The 14074-nt window shown below is 36.5% G+C and overlaps 1 protein-coding gene and 1 pseudogene across 7 annotated transcripts in view; one reads left to right on the forward strand and one right to left on the reverse strand.

Moving 5' to 3' along the window:
- The window catches only part of ELF2 (E74 like ETS transcription factor 2), an 86732-nt gene that overhangs the window by 33576 nt on the left and 39082 nt on the right, over positions 1-14074 (reverse strand). The window contains exon 1 of one of the 6 annotated variants that reach the window (XM_084884264.1): positions 8801-8894. The exons of the other annotated variants lie outside the window; for them this stretch is intronic. The gene's annotated coding sequence lies outside the window, so the exon portion shown is untranslated. Of the gene's footprint in view, positions 1-8800; positions 8895-14074 lie in introns of those variants that run through there. 6 annotated transcript variants of the gene reach the window in all.
- On the forward strand, positions 12451-14023 carry LOC311622847 (small nuclear ribonucleoprotein G-like; annotated as a pseudogene). The gene has a single exon. The product of its transcript is annotated as a small nuclear ribonucleoprotein G-like (transcript).

Consider the following 14074-nt stretch of genomic DNA (forward strand, 5'->3'; position numbering starts at 1 on the left):
ATGAAACAATTTATAATGGAGTTCTTAACTAAAACATATTACAACTATACTCAAATCCTATCTTGATTGATTCCAAAAGGAATATTCAGATTAGCTAATCTCCTTAAACCCTGAAATAAAGCTTCTGCATCCTACCATTAAAAAGTTCCTTCAAAGGTTAACACTGAGCTTTGATGTGTGTTTTTTTCTTTTAATGTTTTTATTAATTTTAAAGAGGAAAAGAGAGGGAGAAAGAGGGAAACATCAATGATAAGAGAATCATTGATAAGCTGCCTCCTGCATCTCTCCTACTGGGGATTGAGTCCACAACAACCCAGGCATGTGCCCTGACCAGGAATCGAATCGTGACCCAGGTTGATGCTCAATTACTGAAGCACACTGGCCAGGCAGCACTGAGATTTTAATAAGTACAAACCCAGCAAAGTTCTCTTAGTCTTCACCTGACTCTACTTATCCAAACAAATGGCATTATTGACTACCTCATATTAAAATCCTTCCCTTCATTTGATTTTCATTATAATCCTATATAATAAAAGGCTAATATGCAAATTGACCAAATAGCGGAACGACTGGTCACTGTGATGTGCACTGACCACCTGGGAGCAGATGCTCAATGCAAGAGCTGCCCCCTGGTGGTCAGTGCGCTCCCACAGGGGGAGCACCACTCAGCCAGAAGCCGGGCTCACAGCCGGCGAGTGTAACAGGGTGGAGGGAGCCTCTCCTGCCCCATAGCAACGCTAAAGATGTCCGACTGACGGCTCCCGACGCCAAGAGGGCATAGGCCAGGCTGAGAGACCCCTCCCCAAGTGCACAAATGTCGTGCACCAAGCCTCTAGTAACCTTATAAATTGTCTGGCTTTGTTTTTATTCCTATCTCTTTTCAGTTGATTTCACCCTTAATTCTGACTGCTCTTCCAAAGTGTCATCCTTACACACCTTCTCTCTTCATTCTCTATTCTACCAAGAATGGTATCTAGCATCAGTTGAGCACCAAGGCTTTCAGTATTATTTCTGTACTGATTTAAAAACCAGCATCTTCAGGCTTGACGTATTTATTTTTTTAGCTCTAAATTCTAATTTCCAATTGTATGGTAAGCTTTACTCTTTTAATCCTCACCTGAGGACATGTTTTTACTGATTTTAGAAAGAGAGGAAGGGAGAGAGAGACAGACAGAAACATCAATGTTAGAGAGAAGTATCGAAAGGTTGACTCCTGATCAGGGTTCAACCCACAACCTTTTGGTGTATGGGACAATGCCCCAACCAACTGAGCTACCTGACCAGGGCTAGTAAGCATCTTTATTTGGAAAACCCACTGATACCTAAAGGTCTTTTATCTACAAATCTCCCTTGTTTCATACTCTGTCAATGACATCACCATCATCCCAGATTAGAAATGCATTACCTGTGTTTCTTTTTATTTTATTGATTTTTTTTTTTTTTACAGATAGGAAGGGAGAAGGATAGAGAGTTAGAAACATCGATGAGAGAGAAACATCGATCTGCTGCCTCCTACACACCCCCTACTGCGGATGTGCCGGCAACCAAGGTACATGCCCTTAACCGGAATCGAACCTAGGACCATTCAGTCCCCAGGCCGACACTCTATCTACTGAGCCACACCAGTGAGGGCTGTTTTTCTCCTTTAATTTATTCATGTGGTGAATGACATTAATAGATTTTCTAATCTTTGGCCTTTCTTGCCTTCCTAGTATGCATTTAATCATTATGTATTTTTTAATTAGTGATTGATTTGGTTTACTACTATTTAGAATATTTGTAGCTATGATCATACATAAATTTACAACTTATTTTTTTTTTTTATACTGGGAGTGTTTTAAGGTTAAGGTTATACTAGAGTTGGATAACTTTTCCTTTTTTACTATTTTCCAGATACTTCGTATATGATAGGGATTATGTATCCCTTAAATTTTTAGAATACACCTCAGTCTGGATTTTATTTGGATGAGGTGATGCATATGTGAAACTACAGAATGGTTTTTCATCTGTTTAGATCAGTTATTCATCTGTTTAGATTGTCTATTTCCTTTTTAGTTATATATAATTTATATTAATGTTTTTATAGATTTTAGAGAGAGAAAGAGCGAGGGAGAGAGAGGAAGGGTGGAGAGAAACAGTGAGAGAGAGAAACATGGTCAGCTGCCTCCTGCATGTTTCCTACCAGGGATTGAGACCAAAACCCAAGGGGCTGGAAATCGAACTGGTGCACTGGAAAACACTCAACCAACTGGGTCACACCAGCCATAGATATATATTTTTGTAATTGTCCACGTCATAAGTCTTCAAGTTCCTTGGCAATAGTTTGTTCACAGTATTTTTTAATAACTTTAAAACTCTCCATTCTCTAGGTTATATTCTTGTTATAGAATCATTTTTCCTTGATCTGTCTTTACAGAAGTTTATCCATTTTTATTAACTTCATGGTTTTATTAATAATGTATTATTTTATTTTCTATTTCATTGAGTTTTATTAATTTATTATTTCTTTGTTTACTTAATTTGAATTTATTCTGTTGATTCTTTAACACCTAGCATTAAACATATGCTCATTATATCAATATTTCTTACTTTTCATTAAATACATTTAGAGCTATTAAATTTCCATGAGTTCTGCTTAAGTCATATCTCAGATCTTTTTTTTTTTTTCCACATCTCAGATCTTTATATGCAATGCTCTCTTTGTTTTTAGCTGCATTTTATAATTTTCATTTTCTCATTCATCCATTAATGAATTTTTATTTACCAATTTTATGATATATCTTTTCATTGTTGACTTCTAATTTTATTACATTATGATGAAATACTATTTTAATGATACTGATATTCTGGACATTGCTGAAATTCTTCTATGACCTAGTCTAGTACACAGTTAAAAACTGGTGTGTGTCAATGGAATACTATGCTGCCATAAAAAAGAAGGAATTCTCATCATTTGCAGCAACCTGGATAGAATTGGAGAACATCCTGCTGAGTGAAATAAGCCAATCAATGAAAGAGAAACACCACATGACCTCACTCATTTGTGGATGATAAAGAACATTATAAATTGATGAACCAAGAGACAGATATAGAGACAGTAAAGCAACAGGCAGACTGTCAAATTACAGTGGGGAGGGGAGAAGATCTGGGGGAGATAATAGATCAACCGAAGGACTTGTGTACATGCATATAAGTACAACCAATGGACATAAAACTCTGGGGAGGGAGGGTAAGTATGGGAGGGAGGGGGTGGGCAAAAAAAAATCAATAAAATATATAATAAAAAAAAATGTACATTCAAAGAAAAAAGAAGGAAACATGCTCTTTTGGTGTTTCCCTGTATGTTGTGTCACTGAAACCAAGTTTCTCAGGCCCTTATCGGTGCTTTGTTTTTGTCATAAAAAAATAACTGATGCAAAAATACAGTCTACCTTTCAAACAGCTTACTTGAAATTTATTCAATGTGAAAAAGATACAAATTTAACACCATGAACCCTAAAAAAACAAACAAACAAAAAAAAAAAAAAAAAAAAACTGGTGTGTGTGTGTGTGTGTGTGTGTGTGTGTATTACAAGATTGTAATTTACTGGGTTAGGCACAATGTTTTATATATCTCCAATTTATGAAAGCTGTCAGTCCTATGGTTCAGTTCCTTGATGCCATTTTTTAATTTTGTTTCTGCTTGATTTTTTAGCTTTGATAGAGATGTATTAAAGTCCCAATATTTTGTAGACATGTCCATTTCTCTCTATAATTCTGAAAGTTTTTGCTTTAAATAGTTCAAAGTTATGTTGTTAGATGCATATAAGTTTATGATGATTATTTTCTGGATTGCTTCTTTTAGTAAAAGATTTCCACCCTAAATTCTATTTTATTTTATTTTATGATGCCAGCTTCCTTTGGTATTTTTCTAATGAATATATTTTTCCATTCTTCCCATTTAATTTTGTTTTGTGTACCTACCTGTTAAAAACAGCACACAAAACATGTTAATATTATAATAGGTGATTTTAATATAACTTCTGATGTTTGGTACTTATTTCTACTATCTTGATTTAGGATTTAACATTTTTTAAATTGATTTTTAAGAGAGAGGAAGGGGAGGAGAGACAAACAGACGTTGATGTGTGACAAAAAACATTGATTGGTTGCCTCCCCTACATGCTTGACTGGAGACAAACCCGCAATCTGAGTATGTGCCCTGACCTGGAATCGAACCTGCAATATTTTGGTGTACAGGATGACGCTCCAACCAACTGAGCCACACCGTCCAGGGCTTGATTTATTATTTATATTTCCAGAATTTTTATCCTTTGTTGCCCCTTGTTAGACTGATCAAGTTTGCTGTATTCTTTACCTACCTCCCCCTTCTCCCAATGTAGTATTTTGGAAGCTATGTCTTCTATTTCTATTATTTTAGTATGCTCTAGTTGCTTAAAATAAATGTTCTTTTCACTTCTTGTCTTCTCCAGATCATGTTTCACACAGTTCGTATTTTATTCAACGGCCATCACAACTTGGTTTTACTCTGCCTTTCTAGCCTTTTCTCTCTCAACCGTGTATCTCCACAAAGTCTCATCTCAAGTTAAATTATCAGTCTCCAAATAAAATACAAATTTCCTGGCATTCTGTTCTGGTTCACAATGTCTTCTCATTCACTCCCTCCTCATTCAACAAACACTTTACTGAAACCCTCCTTGGTATCTTGGCTCTGAGCAATACCAGTAAACACACTGGATATGGTCTCTGGCTGTATGAAATACTGTGAGGAAACATTAAACAGACACAAACATATATTCATGAGTAAAACTTCATGAACACATGATTTCAGATAAGTGATCTATAATTGCTTCCCATCTTCCACTGGCGCCTCCAATTGCAGTCCCTGGCGTGCACAGATGCCACCAGGTGGCACCAAACCACAGCCGCACCTTAGTCTCACTGGGATGCCTGGGTCTGAACCCTGGAGCCCATTCCACCCACGTCTTTCTTCACACAAGACAGACTCGGGTCATTTCATTAAACTCACAATAATGCCACTTTTTATACATTTGAATATATGAAAATATTAACCGCCTTAGAGTGGGAGTTTACTGCATCACAAGTTGTAGCTGAGGCTATGACAAAAATAACAACAGTCCTAAGTCAGATAGAAGACTTAACTAAAGCCTCTCTTTCTCTGAGAAAGTGACATTCAAACTGAGATCTAAGTGATGACAAGGAGTTAGAAGCTGAAAAATGAAAAGATGTACGTTCCAGGGAAAAAATAAAACACCTGTGTATGTGAGCCTCACGATTTGTATTTTAACAAGCTTTCTAGATGATTCTGATCTATGCTCAAGTATGAGAACCATTAGTAACAGAAAAATCTGTTATAGACATAGAGGGGATCTCAGATGAACAAAGAGATCATAAAATATGAAATAAGCCTTTAAAGAAATATATGTTCAAACACAAGAATGTTGTAAAATCAGTTAAATTAAGGCAAACAATTAAAGGGCAGTAACTGAGATCCGCCACTAGGTCTTAATAATGCATTATTCAAGAAGCATATGCATTACTATATCACAATTAAAACAGTCTGAAAACTTCATTTCAATACATGTGGTTCTTGGTAGTCCTAGGCGGTTTATGTATGTTAAAACACTGTTCTGGGAGAAGGTCCACACTCACCATATGGCCGAAGAGGCCCGTGGCACAAAATGATCAAACACTGATACTGAATTAACAATTGATACCTGTGTTAAAAAAAGTGTCCATGACCTCCTCTAAGTGATGAATCCAAGAACACTTACTTTTTTAAAAAAGGAAGGAAAGAAGAAAGCTTACAGAGCCCTATCCCAGCTTACAGAAGGTCATGGAAGATGCATAAGGGACAATGTTTCCTCCTCCCGAAACAGCACTGTTTCAAAACAACCAGCTTTTAATTCCAAAAAGAAAGGCTAGCCGTGCAACTACCTCATTTCTACACCTGTGGCTTAGCACTGGCAATGAGCACACTTACGGCTCACATCTGTAGAGGCAGCCCACGTAGTACCGTAGAAGGTAAATATAGTTAAGTGAATGAGCTGCTAAGGCATTCAGACTTTATTCTAGATGATGTTTTGTCTTATTTGACTTTTCATTTACAGTTCTATTTTGGGAACAATTAAATTTACAAAAGAAATATTTTAAAATTCAAGCAGCCCAGCCGGTGTGGCTCAGTGGTTGAGTGTGTCAACCTAGGAACCAGGAGGTCACAGTTCGATTCCCAGTCAGGGCACATGCCCGGGTTTTGGGCTCAATCCCCAGTGTGGGGCATGCAGGAGGCAGCCAATCAATGATTCTCTCTCACCATTGATGTTTCTATCTCTCTCTCCCTCTCCCTTCCTTTCTGAAATCAATAAAAATATTTTTTTAATTCAAACATATGGAGACTAAATAAAAAAGGGGGGAAAAACCTCTTAAAAGGCTTCCCACTGTCCTAAAGATAAGGCCCCACAAATGGATACAGAGTTTACCAAGCCCTCTGCAGTAAGGCATTTTTTTAACCTCTTTAGCCTCACCTTAATCTCTTTACCTTCTCATAATCCATATTCTATTCTAGCTACACTCAATTCCTTTCTGCAATTCAAACAGGCCAGGTTCTCCTTCCCGGAGACTTTCAATCATATTACTCTCAGCTTGGCTAATAATTTCAAACCCTTCTAATCTGTTTATTAATGTCAGTCCCGCAAGGAGGCATTCCCCTGCTGTATACTCTTCTAAACCTTTCATTAATCCCATCATTAACACTCATCACATTTTATTGTAATAACATGTTTCACTGTTCACCTTCTCACAAAGCGGAAAGGGCCTTGTTGACCACAAGATTCGCAGCTCTGAGCCCGACATGCTGCAGGTCCTGAGCAAGAGCTGGCAGAGGAAGAATTTCCTGCAGACAGGTGACAGGTTTTGAAGTTCTTATTTGTACATCTAAGAACCTTGAGCATCCCTTCTTGGCAACACCTGTAACCTTTTGTGCCACCCTTTTAAAATTATAATTGGTCTTTGGTCTTCTCCTCTGTCTGAATTAATAAAGCTGTATTATTTAGGCGCATTGTTATATAGTAAAATTGTTACCTAGTGTTGTGGGTTTTTTTTTAAGTCTGAGGAATAGATTCGACTAGTTTCCAAAACCAAACAAACACGCTTTAATAATCAATTTCCTAGACATACTTATCATTCCTTTTATGTAAAATAAAGAAGTTTTTCTTGGAAAGTATACAAATACCATTTAAAATCAGTCCTTTTCAAATCTGCTTTACTAATTAACAGAATAGTTAATTTTTTGCTGTTGGCCACTACTTTCTTCTTCACATAGTTAATAATCTGTAAAACATATATTCAAATACACTAAAAATTACTAGCTATTTTAAGAAGTCTTTGAAGGATTCTGTTTTAAAATAATAGGTTAGAAAGCAGAAGCTTTATTTTACCTATTTTCAGATCATAAAATCCAATAAAAATGTGACAATTATGGTAAAACTATTGACTTAAGTAAATGTGTTATACTAAAATATTTTTTAAACTTCTATAGTCTCCATAATTTAATACTATGGTTATTTTGTGTAGTTTTACACAATACAGTTAAATAATTTTTAAAATTAAATACCCTCTCTTAAAAGACAGTAAAGAATTTAGAGATCTTAGATCAGGGTAGGATGAAGAGAGTAAAGGGGATCAAATATATGGTGACAGAAGGAGACTAGACTTTGAATGGTGTGCAAACAATGGAATAAATATATTATAAAATTGTGTACCTGAAACTTCTATAATGTTATTAATCAATGTTAACTCAATAAATCTAATTTTAAAAAATAATTTAGAGATCTTAACCAAGAAATAGAGACTTCCGCAAGTTCATCTATTTCCATTTTTCATAAACCTGGTATTTTAATGTCTAATTTCCAAAAAATGAAAAAGTTATGATTCATATAATTGCATAATATTATATTTCATTAATTCTAAGATATACATTTTTTTCACATTTTGACAACTTTGAAATCAGAATATATCTTACAACTGATGGTCTCCTAAAATATTAAAACTTTTCTCTAATAATGCTTTCTAACTGATCTAAGTCACAGTACAATTATAATTCAAACAATTCTAGAATCAAAACTAATTGAACTTAAGATTCACGTTTTTATGTTTTTAGAAAACTAGTGATTAGGCTAAACTCAAGAAAACAGATAACTGGAAGAAAATGCTTCCAAAAAAATTTAAGGAAATTCAAGACTAGAAGCAGAAATAGCAGGGGAAAAAAATTTAAAAGAGGCTCAAAGTCTGGCTGGTGTGGCTCAGGGGATTGAGCACCATCCCTTGGACCAAGAGGTCCTAGGTCCAATTCCTGGTCAGAGCACATGCCTGGGTTGCAGGCTCAATCCCCAGTAAGAGGTGTGCAGGAGGCAGCCAATGGATGTCTCTCTCTCATCGATGTTTCTCTCTCTCTACCTCTCTCTCCCTCTCTGAAATCAATAAAATATATATACACACACACACACACACACACACTTTTTTAAAGGCTTGAAGATGTTGTGTGGTGGCTTCTAAGAAAGTGAAGATATGAAAAGCCCTAGAGCTTTATCTATAAAAGAAACAAATGTTAGAAACCTGCAAACTGTTTAAGAGAAAAAATACTATATAATGTTATTTCTCCTTCCTTCAGGAGGAATGAATCATTTTCACCCTTCAAACAAAAATATGGTATAGGTAGTTGAAATACTTGTAATTAAATGTAAAATTGAAAATATTCTTAATAAATTAAAAACCAACCTACCAGCATTGTCTTCTGGCTCAATCTGTTTCCCCTTCAGGTAATCCTAGGATAGGGGCTCCTTTTCAGATGCCCAGTTTTTCATGTCGATCTTCTACCTCCCTGTGGCAACAATATTTTCTAATTAAATGAGTCCTTTTGTGCCACAGGGAGGATTTCTGATGATATAACAAATACAAAAATTGTCACAGCTCATCATGAAGCCAACTTAGTTTTGAGATTCTTCAAGAAAGAAATTGTACTCCTCATTTTTCAAGAGAGAATCTTTTTTTATTTTCTTAAACTGCATTTTTAAAAACGTAAACTTTCACTTCTTTTTTTTAAAGTACCGCTTTCATGTTGAATTGCATGAAAATTCTTTTATCATTCATTTGCCTTTTCAACTAATGCCTAAATACAATTTGTTGATCACAAAAGAAATTTTCTAAATTTTCTTGATAAATCACTTTATTTTACCTGGTTAAAACCAAAGTTCTGTTCCTAATCAAAGATCAGAAGGGGGAAGAGGGAAACTACTAGACACCTTTCAGTCAATGTTTGTTCGTAAGGATTAGTAATTCTACTTGCATTACATAATGGTAATTATGCTTAAAAGAACATTGGGGGAAAAGGGGCCAGCAGGAAGTGTAGAAAAGCAGCAATTACTGTCCTCTCACTGGTAAGATTATGGGTCATTTTCACTGTTTATTCTTTGCAATATGTACTTCTCAAATTTTCCAATGAGCATGTATGTGCTTTCATTGTAAAAAAAAAAAAAAAAAAAAAAAAAAAAAAAAAAACATAACATGGCCGAAACCAGTTTGGCTCAGTGGTAGAGCGTAGGTCTGCGGACTGAAAGGTCCCAGGTTCGATTCCGGTCAGGGGCATGTACGTTGCTGCGGGCACATCCCCGGTAGGGGATGTGCAGGAGGCGGCTGGTCGATGTTTCTCTCTCATCGACGTTTCTGGCTCTCTATCTCTCTCCCTTCCTCTCTGTAAAAAAAATCAATAAAAAAAAAAAAAAAAAAAAAACATAACATGTATTTTAGATGACATTTATTTTTTTGATATCTCTATTTTTATATTTTAAATTACTCTAAGGTAGTCAATATTTAGTACATAAACAAAAAAATTAAAGATTTAACAATATGGTTCTTTTCTATGTGTTTTTTAAAAATATATTTTATTGATTTCAGAGAAGGGAGAAGGGGAGAGAGAGATAAAAATATCAATGGTGAGAGAGAATTATTGAATGGCTGCCTCCTGCACGCCCCCTACTGGGGATCGAGTCCGAAACCCAGGGATGTTCCCTTGACCAGAATCAAACCTGGGACCCTTCAGTACACAGGCCAACTTTCTACCCATTGAGCCACATCAGCTAGAGCTTAGGTATTTCTTTAAAATATGTTTTAATTGATTTCAGAGAGAGAAAGAGAAACATCAATGATGAGAAAGAATCATTGATCAGCCGCCTCCTGCACCCCCCCCCTACTGGGGACATAGCCCAAAAAAGCAGGCATATGCCCTGACCTGGAATCGAACCATGACCTTCTGGTTCATAGGTCGAAACTCAACCACTGAGCAACACCAGCTAGGCTAGATGGTTCATGCTTATACTAACTCAATTTGTTTCAGTCTGTACTTCCTAACAGCTATGTATAATATAATGCACTACATTACATATCATATTTGAAAAAAATTAAAAATATTATTTGTCTTCAAGGGACTTATATGCTCACTTTGAAAACAAAACATATGTACACAAGAACAGTATAGGAAAGTAAATGATCAGCCCTAGCTGGTTTGGCTCAGTGGATAGAGCACTGGCCTGCAGACTAAAGGGTAGCAAGGTCTGATTCCGATCAAGGACACGTACTTCAATGGTCTAACAGAAGATCAGGAAAGAAGTATTTAATGTAGGCCACAATCTCTGTGGAAAGTTTCATGTAGTTGGGCCTTAAAGACTGGGACTGGTTAATACCTGAACACATTCTTGAGAGAAAACTATTTGACCAAAAGCTCAAAAGCATAAATTCAGTCCATGCCAGGGGCAGTAAGAAAAACAGCAAGAATACAGTGTTTCAATAGATAAGAAGACCAGATTAAGAAGGAGCTATTTCTGGGCGATTCTGTGGGTCACTGGATTTGGCAGAGGAGTGAGTGGCCTTTGAAATCTGATAAACAAAGAGCTTCAGGAGAATGATAATGTAAGTTAAGAAAGGAATGATGAGCAAAAAGTACAAACTGGAAGTACAAAGCATTTGGGTTTTTTTAACAAGTGGAAGTGAAAAGAAAAAGAAAAATATAAGTAAACAAATGCTCTGTTTTAATGTATAAAAGACCTTTTCCATGTTTGAAGGCACATGGGAAGATGTTAATGAAGTTAAAAGAACACTTATGGAGGACTTACTACATCATAAGCACTGTTTTATATGTTTATTTTATGTAATGCTAACAACCCTGATGTCCTGTCCTGTTATGACAGTGAAACAGGCTCTGAACAGGTTAAATACTGCCAAATAAGTGATAAAGTGGAAATCTTAAACCAGGACTAACCAAGCCAGCTAATATTCTTCCCTTTCCTACTGATAAGAGCTACTTAAAAGGCTAAATATTAAATAAATAAATAAAGCTCAGGAATACCTTCCACCACTCTTTAGCTTCTTCATGTTCCTTGAAATGTAAACATTCCCTAAGGTTAATTCCTTAATTCTGCATCCTTGGTTCATAGAGAAACAATACAGAATTTAAATATCTTCTCCCCTGGGGAAATCTCTCAAATACCTTTCGCCCAGGAGATTGCATTTATTTCCATGGCTTCAATGAGAATGATTCCCAAATCAGTTGCCACTTGGCCTTTCTTTGCTAAGCTTCAGTTGCACTAGGTGGCTTCCACTTCTCCTCCCGATCTAGTCTCCACCTTTCTTCACTCTGCTGTCTGTCCCAGGAGTCTGACTTCATCAACAGAACTCCCCTGGGCTCTTGAACGGGGGCAGGGGTGCTCAAACTTTTTAAAGTGGGGGCCAGATCACGGTCCCTCAGAGAGCTGGAGGGCCGGACTATATGAACTACTAATTCCTACTGTAACACCTCGGCTGCGCTCACTGCCCAAAAAACCTGGCGGGCCGGATCAGACTCCTCTGCGGGCCGCATGTGGCCCGCGGGCCGTAGTTTGAAGACCCCTGGATTAGAGGGATAAAGGGGAATAAAATTGATGCTCCTTAAGTTATCCTAATTTGAATATGCCATCTCTTTTGTGATGAGACCCTGACTATCCATTTGTCAGGATCCTATCTTTAAATACAGTGGTGCCTCGCATAACGAACGCCTCGCACAGCGAACTTTGGACAGGTTTTTCATGAAACCATCGGCCAAAAAGCAGAAAATGGATGAAGATGTGCAAGATTCGGTAGACTCTACTTAGTCTGTCTTAAAATTTTAAAAATGTGTGTTTTTTTAAAAAAAAATTATGTTTTTAGATGTATCTAAATAAAAATATGTCATCTTAGCATATTTTTTTTTATGTCATCTTAGCATATTTTATGCTACAGAACGAATTATTTTTTTTAACATGTGTTGTTATGGGAAAACGCATTTCACATAACGAACTTTTCGCATAACAAGCTAGCTCCTGGAACGAATTAAGTTCGTTGTGTGAGGCACCACTGTACCTGAATATGTGCCCATAGATACTCTGCTTCAACTCAAAATCGACATGCCTATACCCAAATTTGCCTGTTTCCTGAAACAATCTTGCCTTCCTCAAAACCACACTATCACTATCTCTTAGTGTAAAAAAAAACTGAGTAGTAATATCTTAACTAAGCCTCTCTTTAATCCGTCATGTTTTGTTAGACTTTATATAAGTAGTATAGCCTTTATATGCCCCTTCTGTTCCTATTACTTCTAACCTTGTTTTAATATTTCTCAAGTTATCCCTTGACATAACAGCTAGCCTTTCTGCCTCATTTTCCCCCTACCACTCAAAATTTCTCAAATATTTCTGCATTTTATACACCTAATGACTAACTCTTGGGTTTAAATCACAATCTAGTCACAGCTCATAATGGAACCTCCTGTCAATGTCTTATTTACTTAGTATCATCTAAGCAAACCTTGAGCCCTAGCCAGTTTGGCTCAGTGGATAGAGCGTTGGCCTGGGCACTGAAAGGTCCTGGGTTTGATTCCAGTCAAGCGCATGTACCGCAGATGCAGGCTCCTCACTGGCCCGGGCCCTGGTCCAACCACATGCAGGAGGCAATCAATTGATATGTTTCTCTCACATAGATGTTTCTCTCTGTCTTTTCCTCTCTTTCACTCTCTCTAAATAAAACTCAATGGGAAAAAGTCCTAGGGTGAGGATTAAAAAAATAAATAAAATAAACCTTGAACTTTATTAATCCACCCATTTATTAAAGACATTTTCCTTAGTCTAAAGTGCCTTTCGAGACCGCGGGAGCGCCAGAGAGGCTGCGAATTCCGTTTGGAAGTGTCTGTGAGCTCGCTTGGACACCATGAGCAAAGCTCAACCTCCCGAGTTAAAAAAATTTATGGACAAGAAGTTATCATTGAAATTAAATGGTGGCAGACATGTCCGAGGAATATTACGGGGGTTTGATCCTTTATGAATCTTGTGAAAGATGAATGTGTGGAGATGGCAACGGGTTGGCAACAGAACAATATTGGAATGGTGGTAATCCGAGGAAATAGTATCATCATGTTAGAAGCTTTGGAACGAGTATGAAGAATGGCTGCAGTTACCAATGGCTATAGCTATTGCTTCCACATATCCCCTCTCCACAGCACCTGATTTACTACAATATAAAGATAGAGTCCTGTCCATTTTCACATTGAACTTTTGTTAAATAAACTTTTGTATTGATGAAAAAATGCTTTCTCAGATGTTCTGAACTTAAAAATTAGAATATTAGCTCTTTCTTATAGAACTATACCTGGTTAATATTGATTTTTTCCCAAGGGTTTTTATGCATTAATATAGGATGCCTTTTTCCTATCTTTTAACATTGAATAAAGATAAAAGAATCTGAAAACTGGAAAAAAAATAATAATAAATTAAAAAAATAAAGTGCCTTTCGCCTACTTCCTATCTGTCTATCCAAATCCTACCAAGTGTCCTCCTTCTTCACTTTGTCTAAAACATTTCCTTATCCTGTAAACTGAGCTTTTCTCTGAAACATGTTAAAAAAAAAAGTGCCTTTGTACATAAAAAATGCAAAGTACTAATTAATATATTCTCATAAATTTAAGTAAAATTTAAGTGCAGGATGAAGAGGCAGA

This window comes from Pipistrellus hanaki (assembly GCF_964339955.1).
Source record: "Pipistrellus hanaki genome assembly, chromosome: 5".
Taxonomy (NCBI): domain Eukaryota; kingdom Metazoa; phylum Chordata; class Mammalia; order Chiroptera; family Vespertilionidae; genus Pipistrellus; species Pipistrellus hanaki.